Source organism: Salvelinus sp. IW2-2015, linkage group LG18 (genome assembly GCF_002910315.2).
Source record: "Salvelinus sp. IW2-2015 linkage group LG18, ASM291031v2, whole genome shotgun sequence".
NCBI lineage: Eukaryota > Metazoa > Chordata > Actinopteri > Salmoniformes > Salmonidae > Salvelinus > Salvelinus sp. IW2-2015.
In genome coordinates, this window is record NC_036858.1 from 30112490 (window position 1) to 30130905 (window position 18416).

The 18416-nt window shown below is 44.1% G+C and overlaps 1 long non-coding RNA gene across 1 annotated transcript in view; it reads left to right on the forward strand.

Moving 5' to 3' along the window:
- The first annotated feature begins 4744 nt into the window (after positions 1-4744).
- LOC111977704 (uncharacterized) overlaps positions 4745-18416 on the forward strand; it is a 38428-nt gene continuing 24756 nt past the window's right edge. The window contains exon 1 of the long non-coding RNA XR_002879073.2: positions 4745-6425. This is a non-coding gene — a long non-coding RNA (uncharacterized lncRNA). The remainder of the gene's footprint in view (positions 6426-18416) is intronic.

Sequence of the window (18416 nt, forward strand, 5' to 3'; positions counted from 1 at the left end):
CCTCCTGCAGCAAAGCACCCCCACAACATGATGCTGCCACCCCCGTGCTTCACAGTTGGGATGGTGTTCTTCGGCTTGCAAGCCTCCTCCTTTTTCCTACAAACATAACGATGGTCATTATGGCCAAACAGTTCGATTTTTGTTTCATCAGACTAGAGGACATTTCTCTAAAAAGTACAATCTTTGTCCCGATGTGTAGTTGCAAACCGTATTCTGGCTTTTTGTATGGCGGTTTTGGAGCAGTGGCTTCTTCCTTGCTGAGCGGCCTTTCAGGTTATGTCAATATAGGACTCGTTTTACTGTGGATATAGATCATTTTGTACCTGTTTCCTCTTGCATCTTCACAAGGTCCTTTGCTGTTGTTCTGGGATTGATTTACACTTTTCGCACCAAAGTACGTTCATCTCTATGAGACAGAATGTGTCTCCTTCCTGAGCGGTATGACGGCTGTGTGGTCCCATGGTGTTTATACTTGCATACTGTTGTTTGTACAATTGAACGTGGTACATTCAGGTGTTTGGAAATTGCTCCCAAGGATGAACCAGACCTGTGGAGGTCTACAGTTATTTTTTTGAGGTCTTGGCTGATTTCTTCTCTTTTTCCCATGATGTCAAGCAAAGAGACACTGAGTTTGAAGGTAGGCCTTGAAATACATCCACAGGTACACCTCCAATTGACTCAAATGATGTCAATCAGCCTATCAGATGCTTCAAAAAGCCATGACATAATTTTCTGGAATTTTCCAAGCTGTTTAAAGGCACAGTCAACTTAGTGTATGTAACCTTCTGACCCACTGGAATTGTGATACGGTGAATTATAAGTGAAATAATCTGTCTGTAAACAATTGTTGGAAAAATTACTTGTGTCATGCGCAAAGTAGATGTTCTAACCGATTTGCCAAAACTATAGTTTGTTAACAAGAAATTTGTGGAGTGGTTGAAAAACGAGTTTTAATGACTCCAACCTAAGTGTATGTAAACTTCCGACTAAAACTGTATTTCTGTTTTTATGGGGTATTGTGTGTAGATTGCTGAGGATTTTAATGTTTTATTTAATCCATTTTACAATAAGGCTATAATGTAACAAAATATGGAAAAAGTCAAGGGGTCTGAATACTTTCTGAAGCCACTATATATATATATATATACACACACACACACACACACACACACACACACACACACACACACACTGACACAAATTACATCCACTCCTGATATTGAAGACTCTCCCTTTTCTTCTGCCCATCCCCTCCTTGGCTGGATTCCTTCCACACCCCACACAGGCTTCCATTTGAATGGAGCTGACTTCCACCCCTTACCACATACTTTCCTGTCCCAAACCAGGGCCTGTTTTTGCATTGTCATTATAGGGTATTATGTGGGTATTATGTGTTGATTGCAGAGTATTTTTTTATATCCATTTTTGAATAAGGCTGTAACGTAGCAAAATATGGAAAAAGTCAAGGGGTTTAAATATTTTCAGAATGCAGTGTATATACCCAAAAGTATGTGGACACCCCTTCAAATTAGTGGTTTCAGCTATTTCATCCACACGCGTTGCTGACTGGTGTATACAATTGAGCACTCAGCCATGCAATCTCCATAGACAAACATAGGAAGTAGACTGGCCTTACTGAAGAGCTCAGTGACTTTCAACGTGGCATCTTCATAGGATGCCACCTTTCCAACAAGTCAGTTCGTCAAATGTCTGGCCTGCTAGAGCTTCCCCGGTCAACTGTAACAACCGTTGTTATTGTGAAGTGGAAACGTCTAGGCGCATCAACGGCTCATCCGTGAAGTGGTAGGCCACACAAGCTCACAGAACGGGACCGCCGAGTCTGCAGCACTTTGCGCACAGCGCATAAAAATTATTTGTCCTTGGTTGTAACACTCACTTCCGAGTTCCAAACTGCCTCTTGAAGAAACGTTAGCACAAGAACTGTTCGTCGGGAGCAGCCGTGCAGCTGCACACAATCCTAAAATCACCATGTGCATTGCCAAGCGTCAGCTGGAGAGGTGTAAAACTTGCTGACAGTGGACTCTGGAGCAGTGGAAACGCGTTCTCTGAAGTGATGAATCACGCTTCCACCATGTGGCAGTCTGAAGGACGAATCTGGTTTTGGCAGATGCTAGTAAAAAACTGCCTGCCTGAATGCATAGTGTCAACTGTAAAGTTTGGTGGAGGAGGAATAATGGTCTGGGGCTGTTTTTCATGGTTCGGGCTAGGCCCCTTAGTTCCAGTGAGGGAACGCTACAGCATACAACAACGTTCTTGATGATTCTGTGCTTCCTACTTTGTGACAATAGTTTGGAAGGTTTGGAAGGTTCTTTCCTGTTTCAGCATGACAATGCACAATGCGAGGTCCATACAGAAATGGTTTGTCGAGATCGGTGTGGAAGAAACTCATCGAACACCTTTGGAATGAATTGTAATGCAGACTGCGAGCCAGACCTAATCGCCCATAATCAGTGCCCGACCTCACTAATGCTCTTGTGGCTGATTGCTAAGCCCCCCACAAGAGTGGAAGCTGTTATAGCAGCAAAGGGGGACCAACTCCATATTAATGCCCATGATTTTAATGAGCTGTTCGACGAGCAGGTGTCCACATACTTGTGGTCATGTACAGTACCAGTCAAAGGTTTGGACACAGCTACTCATTCATGGGGTTTTCTTTATTTTTACTATTTTCTACATTGTATAAAAATAGTGAAGACATCCAAACTATGAAATAACACATATGGAATCATGTAGTAACCAAAAAAGTGTTAAACAAATCAATATATATTTTAMATTTTAGATTCTTCAAAGTAGCCACCCTTTGCCTTGATGACAGCTTTGCACACTCTTGGCATTCTCTCAACCAGCTTCATGAGCAATGCTTTTCCAACAGTCTTGAAGGAGTTCCCACATATGCTGAGCACTTGTTGGCTGCTTTTCCTTCACTCTGCGGTCCAACTCATCCCAAACCATCATAACCGCCATCGATAAGAGACAATACTGTGCAGCTGTATTCATCGACTTGGCCAAGGCTTTCGACTGTCAATCACCACATTCCTATCGGCAGACTCATCAGCCTTGGTTTCTCAAATGACTGCCTCGCCTGGTTCACCAACTACTTCTCTGACAGAGTTCAGTGTGTCAAATCGGAGGGCCTGTTGTCCGGACCTCTGGCAGTGTCTATGGGGGTGCCACAGGGTTCAATTCTCGGGCCGACTCTTTTCTCTGTATACATCAATGATGTCGTTCTTGCTGCTGATGATTCTCTGATTCACCTATACGCAGACGACACCATTCTGTATACTTCGGGCCCTTCTTTGGACACTGTGTTAACTAACCTCCAGACCAGCTTCAATGCCATACAACTCTCCTTCCTTGACATCCAACTGCTCTTAAATGCAAGTAAAACTAAATGCATGCTCAGGGCAGCTCACCGATCACTGCACCTGTACATAGCCCATCTGTAAATAGCCCATCCAACTTCCTCATCCCCATACTTTTATTATTTTTGCTCTTTTACACCCCAGTATCTCTACTTGCACATTCACCTTTTGCACATCTATCACTCGTGTTTAATTGCTAAATTGTCATTATTTCGCCACTATGGCCTATTTATTGCCTACCTCCCTTATCTTACCTAATTTGCACACACTGTATATAGACTTTTTCTCTATTGTGTTATTGACTGTATGTTTGTTTATTCCATGTTTAACTCTGTGTTGTTTGTGTCGCACTGCTTTGCTTTATCTTGGCCAGGTCACAGTTGTAAATGAGAACTTGTTCTCAACTGGCCTACCTGGTTAAATAAAGGTGAAATAAAAAAATAAAAATCTCATTTGGGTTGAGGTCGGGTGATTGTGGAGGCCAGGTCATCTGATGCAGCACTCCATCACTCTCCTTCTTGGTGAAATAGCACTTGCACAGCCTGGATGTGTTTTGGGTCATTGTCCTGTTGAAAAACAAATGTTCTACTAAGCCGAAACCATCTCAATTGAGTTAAGGTCTGATGATCTCCCGAGTGCCGCCACGGTCTAAGGCATCTCAGTGCTTGAGGCGTCACTACAGACACACTGGTTGACAATCCCACAAAGCTCAAACCAGATGAGATTGCGTACCGCTGCAGAATGCTGTGGTAACCATGCAGGTTAAGTGTGCCTTGAATTGTAAATAAGTCACTGACAGTGTCACCAGCAACGCACCATCACACCTCGTCCTCCATGCTTCAGGGTGGGAACCACACATGCGGAGATAATCTGTTCACCTACTGTGCGTCTCACAAGGACATGGTGGTTGGAACCAAACATCTCAAATTTTTGGACTCATCAGACCAAAGGACAGATTTCCACCAGTCTAATGTCCATTGTGTGTGTTTCTTGGCCCAAGCAGGTCTCTTCTTCTTATTGGTGTCCTTTCGTAGTGGTTTCTTTGCAGCAATTCGACCATGAAGGCATAATTCACGCATCTTCTGTATACCACCCCTACCTTGTCACAACATAACTGATTTGGCTCAAACACATTAAGAAGGAAAGATATTCCACAAATGAACTTTTAACAAAGCACACTTGTTAATTGAAATGCACTCCAGGTGACTACCTCATGAAGCTGGTTGAGAGAATGCCAGAGTGTGTAAAGCTGTCATCAATGCAAAGGGTGGCTACGTTGAAGAATCTCAAATATGAAATATATATTTTGATTTGTTTAACACTTTTTTGGTTACTACATAATTCCATATGTGTTATTTCATAGTTTTGATTGATGTCTTCACAATTTTTCTAAAATATAGATAATAGTAAAAATAAAGAAAAACCCTGGAATGAGTAGGTGTGTCCAAACTTTTGGCTGATACTGTATATATCTCGTGAATCTCACACAAATTGAAAAAATCAATGTAATTTATTTTTAGGCCATATCACCCAGCCATAGTTAGTCTCTTGCCCCTGGTAGAAACAGTTGAAAGGGTAGTCCAAAACAGAGCTCATTTGAAGTATCCATCACCTAGGCTAACAAGTGAATGCAGTTTGGGCATTGTAAAATAGGAAAAATACTTTTCAAACAACTCTTCTAAGTGCACAAAAAGTAGACACCCCAATAGTTCTCCACATAGTTGGGATTTAGGACAAATGTGACTTTGCATCAATATCCAATTAAGAAAATTCCATGGATGTCAATGTGTAAGTGCACAATATGCACAACGATTGAATTCTAGCCCGAGTCAGTTGTTACCGTCCAACTGTTTAGGCTTTGTGGTCATTGTAGTTTCCATATGCTAGTATGAGTCAGCATAAGACTGCTGACCCTCAAGATGGCTGCCTGCTCTCGCAGTGTATTCAACATTGGTTACAGAGGGAGAGGAGCCCTAAACTAACACAGCTTGTTTTAACCTCATTTTCATCATCTCCAGCACCATACCAGTGTCTTCATATATGGCTAGTACTCCTAGGGAGTGCATTGTTTGGCCTGAGATCTGAGGGTTTAGGTTCTTAAAGGAAGCCTCCGTGTTGGCACAGCCAGGTTGGGTTGGGCTGAGGCTCATCCCTGGACAAATCTGTTCTCACTAAATCTACACTCTCCCCACCACACTCTCCTCTTCCAATGGTGTGTGCGCGTGTGTGTGTTGTTAATATCCGAATCCTAGTGATGAAAATGTGACGTCAACCTCGAACACTGTTCCCATTGTTTTCACACACACGCTTTTCGGCTTTTACAGTGCTGTGGTCACACGTTTGACGAGCACACACGCTCACACACACGCTCACACACACGCTCACACGACCACACAAGCAGCTCTAGTGTCTCTTGGATATACACTCACTTACATTAATAAATATTTACAAAAGTCTCTTCTCTATGGTGACTCACAGACATATTACACACACGCGCGCACACACACACACCATGCAGAGTATGGGACTGTGTATGCCTGATGGCATCCCATGTGACCGCCTGAATAGCGGGTCTATCCTTGGATTCTTCACCCTCTTGTTCACCCTGTTATCTGAGAACTGGTGATCCATTTATTGATCAAAAAGTAACCATTATGGATGTGTTTATCCATATAACAATAGTGCACAATGTTCAGTGCTAAAGTTTACCTTGGTACAGACAACTGACTATTGTGACTTGACAATATTGTTACTGTATGTATTGACAGTATTGTTACTGTATGTATTGACAGTATTGTTACTGTATGTATTGACAGTTTCATGTATTAACAGTATTGACAGTATCGTTATGCCTATCTGTGAATAAAGCAGCTATTATGCCTCAAGTCAAGGAACAGTGAAACCTGATTGTTCTGTGTCTTCTCTCCTTCCTCCCGCCATCCTCTTTCTTGAGTGACCCGAGGGCCGCGTGCGGACGTGCTGGGGGCCGCGTGCGGACGTGCTGGGGGCCGCGTGCGGACGTGCTGGCTGCTCCTGTCGGAGGTAAGGTTACCAGACACACAACTGACGTGTTGCACTGCCACCCACTGCCTTTATTAGGCAAGACAATGGAAAAGTGCTTATTTGATTGATTTGAGTCCAGGTTGTAGAGTTACCTACATATTTGGGTTGGTTTGATATGGGTGGAGGGAGGGACATAAGAAACCCCTGGAGTAAATATATCAGTAAAATGAGGTTTAGTTCAGAAAAACATCCACAAACTTTTGACCAAGCCTTTTTCTGGGGGTGATTTCTATCACCTGGTAAATGTTGTGCCATAAAACACCATCTGGCTTGTCTCTCTGATCTGGAGAGTTAACTTCTATCACTTAGTGGTGACCTCTCCATTTTCGAAAGAATGTAAGTATGAATTTAGAACTACCTACTGACGTCTGTTGGCAAGGCCTGTCCCACCGTCCTCCATTTTAACTAATTGTTCACGGAAGTGTTGATTGGTCTGTGGCAAGGGTGTTTTAGGGAAGCATTGTGTAAGATGGGTGTGTGTGTGTTTGTTTGTGGGATGGGGGGGTCTCCACAATGGAAGAATGCGAAACCAAAGGCGAGCCTCTGACAGATGGGGGATTGTGCCTGTGACCCAGTTAAGGGAGTGAGGGGATGTTGTGTGTTTTTTTTGGTTCATGTGCTCAACACATGTCCCGGGAGTGGAAACGTTTACGGCTTTTTAAAACAAGCCTGCATTCAGCCTGGCCCAGGCCTGGCCCGCTGGACCCTTACATAACAAACACACGGCAGCCTCCGCCCAACTCTGCCCCATCCCTCTGTCCTTCTCTACCTCCCTATTTTCTACCTCACTCTGTCTCTGGCTTTCCCGTTCCCTATTTTTCCTCACAGAGGGCCAAGGCGTAGGAGTGAGAGCGGGAGCAAATTCCTCAAACGACAGAACTCATGACAAAAAAATTACAGATTTCTCTACTCTGAATGGTAGAAGACATTTTAAGAGCAGCGGGCACCTGTGGGCGGGGGGTGGAGAAGGTTAACGATCCTCCTTTTTCACTTTTACTGGCATCATCCACTAAGTAGGAACTAGAAATGTATTGGGCAGTTCCTGCAGACATTCCCATCACTATGTAACCAAGCCATCTCTGAGGCAGAGAAAGTGGGAGAGAAGAGGGGGGAGGGGGAAGGAGGAGAATAGAGGGGGTGGGGGGTTAGGGGGGACTTTTCTCCACATGCGCCTCTTGGCGGCAGCCTGTTTGATCCATCCAGACTCGTAAATCCCTCCCCGCTCCTCTGCTCCAACCAAGCCAGTAAAAACAGCAGCAGCACATTTTGGATTTAGGCGCGCGCTCTCTCTCTCTCTGAGATCCAACCCCACTGATTCCATGGCCAGCACTCTTTGTACCTCTCAGATGGGTTATTCACACAACTGAATCCACCTTAAATGATCTCAGTTAAACACACACAGGGTTTTTTTCTGGATTAAAAAGAGGCTTAGGTGGTGGGTGTGCCAGGGGGCGTGGCAATGGCTGTGGTCGGCAAGTGATTTTTTTGTGTGTGATTTTTTTAAATAAAAAAAAATAAAAACGCATCTTTGTGGTATAGGTACATTTTAGCATTTTTAAAGCCAATTTCCTGCAATTCTTTGCGTTTTGCCATGGCTAATGCTGTGTTCAAGCAATAATGCTAATCTATACAGCTAAATTCATTGTTTTTGGAATGATCAATTCTCCCTGACTATTTTGGTGAATGATAGTTCACAAAGGTTATTGTCTAAAACAAAATATGTAGGTCCATTATCTTTTCGACATACTTTATATCTGGTTTTAGTCGTTTTAAGTTTACACTGAAAGCATTTTTCCATCCCGAACGGGGGAAAAATGATAAATGTTTTTACAGTGTTTGGACTTGCTTTGGCGGCCCGCCCCAAGGATTTCAATGGCAGAAAAATCCCTGACACACACTAAAGTCATTAGCACCCACAGATCTGGACATGATCCTACTGCTGAATCTCATGTATTTATGTTATTAGAGGATTTCTGGAAAGGGATGTGCCCCCCCCCCCCCCCCCAGACAGACAGAAACACATACTGTCTGGGGGTTTGTTTTTCACAGTTTGGGTAATGACGGGGGAGCATGATGTAAAATTCAGCTGTTTGTGTGTTGCAATGGTACTAGAACTCAAGAAACTGAAGTATGGACACACAGTGCCTTCAGAAAGTATTCATACCCCTTAACCGATTCCATATTTTGTTGTTAAAGTCTGAATTCAAAATGGATTAAATAGATTTTTTTTCTCACCAATCTACACACAATTACCCCATAATGACAAAGTGAACACATATTTTTTAAATATTGCAATTGTATTCAAAATTAAATACTGAAATGTAATTTACCGAAGTATTTACACCCCTGAGTCAATACATGTTAGAACCATCTTTGGCAGCGATTACAGCTGTGAGTCTTTCTGGGTAAGTCTCTTAAGAGTTTTGCACATCTGGATTGTACAATATTGCACATTGTTATTTAAAAAATGATTCAAGCTCTGTCAAGTTGGTTGTTGATCATTGCTAGACAGCCATTTTCAAGTCTTGACATAGATTTTCAAGTAGATATAAGTCAAACCTGTAACTAGGCCACTCACATTCAATGTTGTCTTTGTAAGCAACTCCAGTGTATATTTGGCATTGTATTTTAGGTTGTTGTCCTGCGGAAAGGTGAATTTATCTCTGAGTGTCTGTTAAAAGCAGACTGAACCAGGTTTTCGTCTAGGGTTTTGCCTGTTTTAATTATTTATTTATTTTAACCAGGGAAAGCCCATTGAGACCCAGAGTCTCTTCTTCAAGGGAGACCTGGCCAAGAAGGCAGCAACAATCAATACATTTCATAATTAAAACATACGACAACATGATCCAGCCTAAAAAAAAGCATTTACACTCCTCTGTAACAGTCTCGCATCAATATTTTAAATTAATTCAGTGGCACTAACATATCTAGTTGAAGCATGGATTGTAGATTATTCCATGTGTCTGGTGCACAAGAAGAGAAGGCAGTCTTGCCTAATACTGTGAATGTCCTGGGGACTTTAAGTATCAACCACCTAAGAGACCGGGTATGGTAACTGCTGGTGGTGAAGGAGACCAGAGTACAGAGGTAAGACAGGAAGGAGTTTACCCAAAAGGGCTTTGTAGATGAACACATGCAAATGTATCTTTCTGCGCATATAAAGTGAGGTCCAACCTACCATTTGGTGCAATGGTGGGTGAGTGACTTGGCATTTGTAATAAAGCGCAACAATACATAGGTATTTGTAGGATGACACTTTTTCATTGGATAAGCCACCAGATGTGACAATGCTAATGTTTTAGCTCTGGTAAAGGTCATGAATTTAGTTTTTTGTACATTCAAGACCAGTTTGAGACCATAAAGGGAGGCCTGCAGTGACTGATAATCAGTCTGGAGCTCTTTAACAGCCTGAACCAGAGAAGGAGCACATTAATATATGACTGTATCATCTGCATATAGATGGAACTTTGCTGGTTGCATCCCATTTTCCAAATCATTAATAAAAATTGAGAACAACACAGGAGCTACAATGGAACCCTGGGGCACACCTCTATTAATCTCAAGAAAGCTAGACTTGTGATTGTCAGTATATACACATTGTGTTCTGTCAGAAAGATAGTTCCTAAACCAATTTACTGCCCCTTCACTGAGACCAATGTTTCGGAGTCTAGCTAGCAACAATTCATGGTCAACTGAATCAAAGGCCTTTGATAAATCCACAAACAGAGCAGCGCAATGTGGCTTTTTATCAAGTGCATTAATGATGTAATTTGCCACTGCCATAGCTGCAGTTGTGGTGCTGTGCCCCGATCTAAAGCCAGACTGAACCCCGCTCAGTATGTTCATTTCAAATAATATGTTTTTTAACTGAGTTCACTAGGGATTCATAGACTTTGGCCAGGATGGGGAGTTTAGAGAGAGGACGATGGTTATTAGCATGGGGGGGGGGGGGGGGGGGATCTCCACCTTTTAGCAGTGGGAGGACATCAGCTGATTTCCAAATGCTGGCTATTGAATTGGTCAAGAGACTCAAGTTGAAAATGTGAGCCACAGGTTCAGTAATAATACCAGCTGCTATCTTTAAGAGGTAGGGGTCCAGGTTGTCTGGACCTGCAGACTTTCTTAGTGTCTCTAGCCTTTGGTGCTTTATAGACCTCAGTATAAGCCTGTGCTTAGCTCTGTAACGTTTATTTTTATCATGAAAAAGACCCTAGTCCTTGCCTATGACAAGCATACCTATAACATGATGCAGCCACCACCACACTTGAAAATACGAGGAGTGGTACCGTGTTGGTTTTGCCCCAAACATAATGCCTTGAATTCGGGACATTAATAAGTTAATTTCTGTGCCAATTTTTTGTAGTTTTACTTTCGTGCTTTATTTCAATCAGGATGCATGTTTTGGAATATTTGTATTCTGTACAAGCTTCCTTCTTTTTACTCTATCCTTTACATTAGCATTACGGAGTAATTACAATGTTGTAACTACAATCCTCAGTTTTCTCCTATCACAGCCATTAAACTCTGTAACTGCTTTAAAGTTACCATTGGCCTCATGGTGAAATCCCTGAGCAGTTTCCTTCCTCTCCGGCAACTGAGTTAGGAAGGACGCCTGTATCTTTGTAGTGACTGGGTGTATTGATAAACTATCCAAAGTGTAATTAATACTGTACTTAAAAGGGATATTCAATGTCTGCTTTTTTTTTTTACCCTTCTACCAATAGGTGCCCTTCTTTGCAAGGCATTGGAAAACCTCCCTGGTGTTTGTGGTTGAATCTGTGTCTGAAATTCACTGCTCGACTGTAGGACCATACAATTATCTGTATGTGTGGGGTATAGAGATGAGGTACTCATAAACAAATTATGTTAAACACTATTATTGCACAGAGTGAGTCCATGCAACTTATTACGTGATTTGTTAAGCACATTTCTACTCCTGAACTTATTTAGGCTTGCCATAACAAAGGGGTCGAATACTAATTGATTCAAGACAGTTCAGCTTTTCATTTATCATGAATTTATAAAAATGTCTAAAAACATCATTCCACTTTGACATTATGGGGTATTGTGTGTAGGCCTGTGACACAATCTCAATTTAATCAGTTTTATATTCAGGCTGTAACGCAACGAAATGTTGAAAAAGTTGAAGGTGTAAAAACTTTCTGAAGGTGTTGTACCGACACGTCAGCGTACAAAACATTAGGAACACCTTCGTAGTTTTGAGCTGCACCCCCTTTTGCCCTCAGAACAGCCTCAATTCGCCCGAGGATGGACTCTACAAGGTGTCGAAAGAGTTCTCGGAGTGATGCTGGCCCATGTTGACTCCAATGCTTCTCACAGTTTTGTCAACGTAACTGGATGTCCTTTGGGTGGTGGACCATTCTTGATACACACGGGAAACTGTTGAGCGTGGAAAAACCCAGCAGCGTTGCAGTTCTTGACACACTCAAACCGGTGAGCCCTGACACCCACTACGGTACCCCGTTCAAAGGCACTTAAATCTTTTGTCTTGCCCATTCACCCTCTGAATGGCACACATACACAATCCATGTCTCAATTGTCTCAAGGCTTAAAATCCTTCTTTAACCTGTGTCCTCCCCTTAATCTACACGGATTGAAGTGGATTTGACATCAATAAGGGATCATAGCTTTCARCTGGATCCACCTGGACAGTCTATGACATGGGAAGAGCAGGTGTTCCTAATGTTTTGTACACTCTGTGTAGATACGCACACATTTTGAGTGTTCTGAGTGTGTCAGCCCAGTACTCCATTCATCACTTTGTTCAACCTAACTAATGTATATACACACCAGGGTCAGCGTGGGCCATGACTACAGCAGTACACACACACTTTTCTTACATAGTGGGCTCGCAGATATCAGAATATTTTTCTCTCTCATTCACACAAGCGCACACACAGCATAATCATTTATTCTCACACAAACATACTGGCCCAGTGCATAACATAACAATGACATGACCTCCAAGCCTCATACTTTCACTCAAGCCTGGTTTTGCACACAGACACTTTTTAAGACGGAGCGAAAGGAAATGGTCTGTGAGTTGGACTGGATTGAACTTTTACGATACGTCTTGGATTGGATTATGAAAGTCTACACGGCGAAAAGTTTGTTTACTTTTAATCTAAATCCATCAAAAATGTATATTTTACGTTTTTGATGGATATTTACACATTTTAGAAGCGGTCTAGTGTTCCTCTGGTGAAGTTTATTTAATGGTTGACTCAGCGATATGACGTAGATGTAGAAAATAAACAGCATAGTGGGTCAACAGCATGCTACTAGATACCCATAGACTTCCAGTCATTGTGCTAATGCTAGTAAGCATTGGCTCGTGAAACTACCTCTAACTTCCTTCATACTGGACACAGACATAAAAATGGTATCCACAAGTTCATCACTCAACATTTTTTGACACCACACTCCACAAACTAAGTCCTGTAGGCTCTAGTTTTATCTTATATCATGTTCAAGTGCTGCAAAGAAAGACCTAGTTAAGCTGCAGCTGGTCCAGAACAGAGCGGCACATTTTGCTCTTCATTGTAATCAGAGCTCTAATATTAATACTACGCATGCCAGTCTCTCTTGGCTAAGAGTTGAGGAAAGACTGACTGCATGACTTCTTGTTTTTATAAGAAACATACATTTTTATATATTTTTTAATTATAAGAAACATCAGAGACATGAGTGCGTGGAACTACCTTCCATCTTATATAGCGCAAGTGAACAGCAAACATGGTTTTAAAAAAACGAATAAAGCAACAGCTCATAGCACAACGCCTCTCCTACAGTGACCTACTTGTTGTGTGTATGTACTGACATGTACATTGCCTTCGGGAAAGTATTCAGAGCCCCTGAATTTTTCCACATTTTGTTATGTTACAGCCTTATTCTAAAATGGATTAAATAAATAAAAAATCCTCAGCGATCTACACACAATAATGACAAAGCGAAAACAAGTTTTTAGAAATTTACATAATTATTCAAACCCTTTGCTATAAGACTCGAAATTGAGCTCAGGTGCATCCTGTTTCCATTGATCATCCTTGATGTTTCTACAACTTGATTGGAGTGCACCTGTGGTAAATTCAATTGATTGGACATGATTTGGAAAGGCACACACCTGTCAATATAAGGTCCAACAGTTGACACTCCATGTCAAAGCAGAAACCAAGCTATGAGGTCGAAGGAATTGTCCGTAGAGCGCCGAGACAGGATTGTGTTGAGGCACAGATTGGGGGAAGGGTACCAAAACAAAACATTTCTGCAGCATTGAAGTTCCCCAAGAACACAGTGGCCTCCATCATTCTTAAATGGAAGATGTTTGGAACCACAAAGACTCTTCCTAGACCTGGCCGCCTGGCCAAACTGAGCAACTGACAGAGAAGGACTTGTTGGTCACTCTGACAGAGCTCTAGAGTTCCTATCTGGAGATGGGAGAACCTTCCAGAAGGACAAGCATCTCTGCAGCACTCCACCAATCAGGCCTTTATGGTAGATTGGCCAGACGGAAGCCACTCCTCAGTAAAAGGGACATGACAGCCCACTTGGAGTTTGCCAAAAGGCACCTAAAGACTCTCAGAAACAAGATTCTCTGGTCTGATGAAACCAAGATTGAACTCTTTGGCCTGAATACCAAGCGTCACATCTGGAGGAAACCTGGCACCATCCCTACAATGAAGCATGGTGGTGGCAGCATCATACTGTGTGGATGTTTTTCAGCGGCAGGGACTGGGAGAACAGTCAGGATCGAGGGAAAGATAAACGGAGCAAAGTATAGAGAGATCCTTGATGAAAACCTGCTCCAGAGTGCTCAGGACCTCCAGACTTGGTCGAAGGTTCATCTTCCAACAGGATAACGACCCTAAGCACACAGCCAAGACAATGCAGGAGTGGCTTCGGGACAAGTCTCTGAATGTCCTTGAGTGGCCAGCGAGTCCGGACTTGAATTGTTCGACACATCTCTGGAGAGCCTGAAAATATTTGTCCAGCGACACTCCCATCCAACCTGACAGAGCTTGAGAGGATCTGCAGAGAAGAATGGGATCAACTCCCAAATACAGGTGTGCCAAGCTTGTAGCGTCATAACCCAAGAAGATTTGAGGCTGTAATTGCTGCAACAAGGTGCTTCAACAAAGTACTGAGCAAGGGTCTGAATACTTAATGTAAATGTAATATTCATGAATACTATTCCAATGGGACTGTATGTGTAATGATAGATGTGACACAACCATTACATCTTAATTTTGTTAAATGTATGTAAGATGTAAATATCTTTTGTGTGTAAACAGTCTTTTTTGCTATTATGTGGTCGGACACCAGTAATAATTAGCTGCTGTCGATTGGTGTTGGCTAATGGGGATCCTAATCAATCAAATCTAAAATCTGACTCATGTGAAGTGGATAAAGGGCCTCCTTACCAAAATTCTCTAATGATCCTTTAACAACTTTTTTTCAGGTATCACTCTCAAGATACACTTTTTTTAATAGATATTTTTTTGTGTAGTTAACCATGAATGCAAGTGCACACCATTTTTACATTTACATTTAAGTCATTTAGCAGACGCTCTTATCCAGAGCGACTTACAAATTGGTGCATTCACCTTATGATATCCAGTGGAACAACCACTTTACAATGTGCATCTAACTCTTTTAAGGGGGGGTGGGGGGGGTTAGAAAGATTACTTTATCCTATCCTAGGTATTCCTTAAAGGGTGGGGTTTCAGGTGTCTCCGGAAGGTGGTGATTGACTCCGCTGACCTGGCGTCGTGAGGGAGTTTTGTTCCAACATTGGGGTGCCAGAGCAGCGAACAGTTTTGACTGGGCTGAGCGGGAACTGTACTTCCTCAGAGGTAGGGAGGCGAGCAGGCAAGAGGTGGATGAACGCAGTGCCTTGTTTGGGTGTAGGGCGCTGATCAGAGCTGAAGGTACGGAGGTGCCGTCCCCTCACAGCTCCGTAGGCAAGCACCAGTGGTCTTGTAACGGATGCGAGCTTCAACTGGAAGCCAGTGGAGAGAGCGGGAGGAGCGCGGGTGACGTGAGAGAACTTGGGAAAGTTGACACCAGACGGGCTGCGGCGTTCTGGATGAGTTGTAGGGGTTAATGGCACAGGCAGGGAGCCCAGCACAGCGAGTTGCAGTAATCCAGACGGGAGATGACAAGTGCCTGGATTAGGCTGGCGCTTCCTGCGTGAGGCAGGGTCGTACTCTGCGAATGTTGTAGAGCATGAACCTACAGGAACGGGTACCGCCTTGATGTTAGTTGAGAACGACAGGGTGTTGTCCAGGATCACGCCAAGGTTCTTAGCACTCTGGGAGGAGGACACAATGGAGTTGTCAACCGTGATGGCGAGTCATGGAACGGGCAGTCCTTCCCGGGAGGAAGAGCAGCTCCGTCTTGCCGAGGTTCAGCTTGAGGTGGTGATCCGTCATCCACACTGATATGTCTGCCAGACATGCAGAGATGCGATTTACACTGGTTATCAGAGGGGGGAAAGGAGAAGATTAATTGTGTGTCGTCTGCATAGCAATGATAAGAGAGACCATGTGAGGATATGACAGAGCCAAGTGACTTGGTGTATAGCGAGAATAGGAGAGGCCTAGAACAGAGCCTGGGGGACACAGTGGTGAGAGCACGTGGTGCGGAGACAGTTTCTCGCCACGCCACCTGGTAGGAGCGACCTGTCAGGTAGGACGCAATCCAAGCGTGGGCCGCGCCGGAGATGCCCGCTCGGAGAGGGTGGAGAGGAGGATCTTGATGGTTCACGTATCAAAGGCAGCCGATAGGTCTAGAAGGATGAGAGCAGAGAGAGAGAGTTAGCTTTAGCAGTGCGGAGCGCCTCCGTGACACGAGAAGAGCAGTCTCAGTTGAATGTCTAGTCTTGAAACCTGACTGATTTGGATCAAGAAGGTCATTCGGAGAGAGATAGCAGGAGAGCTGGCAAGGACGGCACGTTCAAGGTTTTGGAGAGAAAGAAAGAAGGGATACTGGTCTGTAGTTGTTGACATCGGAGGGATGAGTGTAGGTTTTTTCAGAAGGGTGCAACTCTCGCTCTCTTGAAGACGGAAGGGACGTTAGCCAGCGGTCAAGGATGAGTTGATGAGCGAGGGTGAGGTAAGGGAGAAGGTCTCCGAAATGGTCTGGAGAAGAGAGGAGGGGATAGGGTCAAGCGGGCAGGTTGTTGGCGGCCGCCGTCCAAGACGCGAGATTTCATCTGGAGAGAGAGGGGAGAAAGAGGTCAAAGCACAGGGTAGGCAGTGTGAGCAGAACCAGCGGTGTCGTTGACTTAGCAAACGAGGATCGGATGTCGTCGACCTTCTTTTCAAAATGGTTGACGAAGTCATCAGCAGAGGAGGAGGGGGAGGAGGGGAGGAGGGGGAGGAGGATTCAGGAGGGAGGAGAAGGTGGCAAAGAGCTTCCTAGGGTTAGAGGCAGATGCTTGGAATTTAGAGTGGTAGAAATTGGCTTTAGCAGCAGAGACAGAAGAGGAGAATGTAGAGAGGGGGAGTGAAAGGATGCCAGGTCCGCAGGGAGGCGAGTTTTCCTCATTTCCGCTCGGCTGCCCGGAGCCCTGTTCTGTGAGCTCGCAATGAGTCGTCGAGCCACGGAGCAGGAGGGGAGGACCGAGCCGGCCTGGAGGATAGGGGACATAGAGATCAAAGGATGCGAAAGGGAGGAGAGGAGGGTTGAGGAGGCAGAATCAGGAGATAGGTTGGAGAAGGTTTGAGCAGAGGGAGAGTGATAGGATGGAAGAGGAGAGTAGCGGGGGAGAGAGAGCGAAGGTTGGGAGGGCGCAATACCATCCGAGTAGGGGCAGTGTGGGAAGTGTTGGATGAGAGCGAGAGGGAAAAGGATACAAGGTAGTGGTCAGAGACTTGGAGGGGAGTTGCAATGAGATTAGTGGAAGAACAGCATCTAGTAAGATGAGGTCAAGCGTATGGCCTGCCTTGTGAGTAGGGGGGGAAGGTGGAGGGTGAGGTCAAAAGAGGAGAGGAGTGGAAAGAAGGAGGCAGAGAGGAATGAGTCAAAGGTAGACGTGGGAGGTTAAAGTCACCAGAACTGTGAGAGGTGAGCCATCCTCAGGAAAGTTATCAGGGTGTCAAGCTCATTGATGAACTCTCAAGGGAACTGGAGGGCGATAAATGATAAGGATGTTAAGCTTGAAAGGGCTGGTAACTGTGACAGCATGGAATTCAAAGGAGGCGATAGAGAGATGGGTCAGGCGGAGAGAGAGAGAATGTTCCACTTGGAGAGATGAGGATCGCCAGGCCACACCCGTCGGCTGTACAGAAGCTCTCGGTTGGGTGCGGAACACGTGGGCAGACGGAGGAGAGAGCAGTAGGGTAGAGTGTTATCATGCGCGTAATCCATGTTTCCGTCAGTGCCAAGAAGTCGAGGGACTGGAGGGAGCATAGGCTAGATGAACTCTGCTTGTGGCCGCAGATCGGCAATTTCGAGGTGCCTGAGACCTGAACCTCCCGTGGGTGTGTGCGCTGTGGGACCACCAGGTCTAGAGTAGCAGCGGTCCTCACGCTGCGACCGTGTGTAGAAGGACCGTAGTTGTATGGTCCTGTGCAGAGAGGAGCAGATACGAAGGGATAGACAGACACATAGTTGACAGGCTACAGAAGAGGCTACGCTAATGCAAAGAGATTGGAATGACAAGTGGACTAACGTCTCGAATGTTCAGAAGTTAAGCTTACGTTGCAAAAAATCTTATTGACTAAAATGATATAGTACTGCTGGCTGGTGAAATAGGCTAGCTAGCAGTGGTGCGTTGTTGACTTTGTTTGAAAGTGTAGCTGGCTAGGTAACCTCTAACTGGTAGGTAACCTCGACAATTACTCTAGACTACACATTATCTTGGATACAAAGACGGCTATGTAGCCAGCTTAAGATCAAACAAATCAAACTGTTGTACTGTAATGAAATGAAATGTAATACTACCTG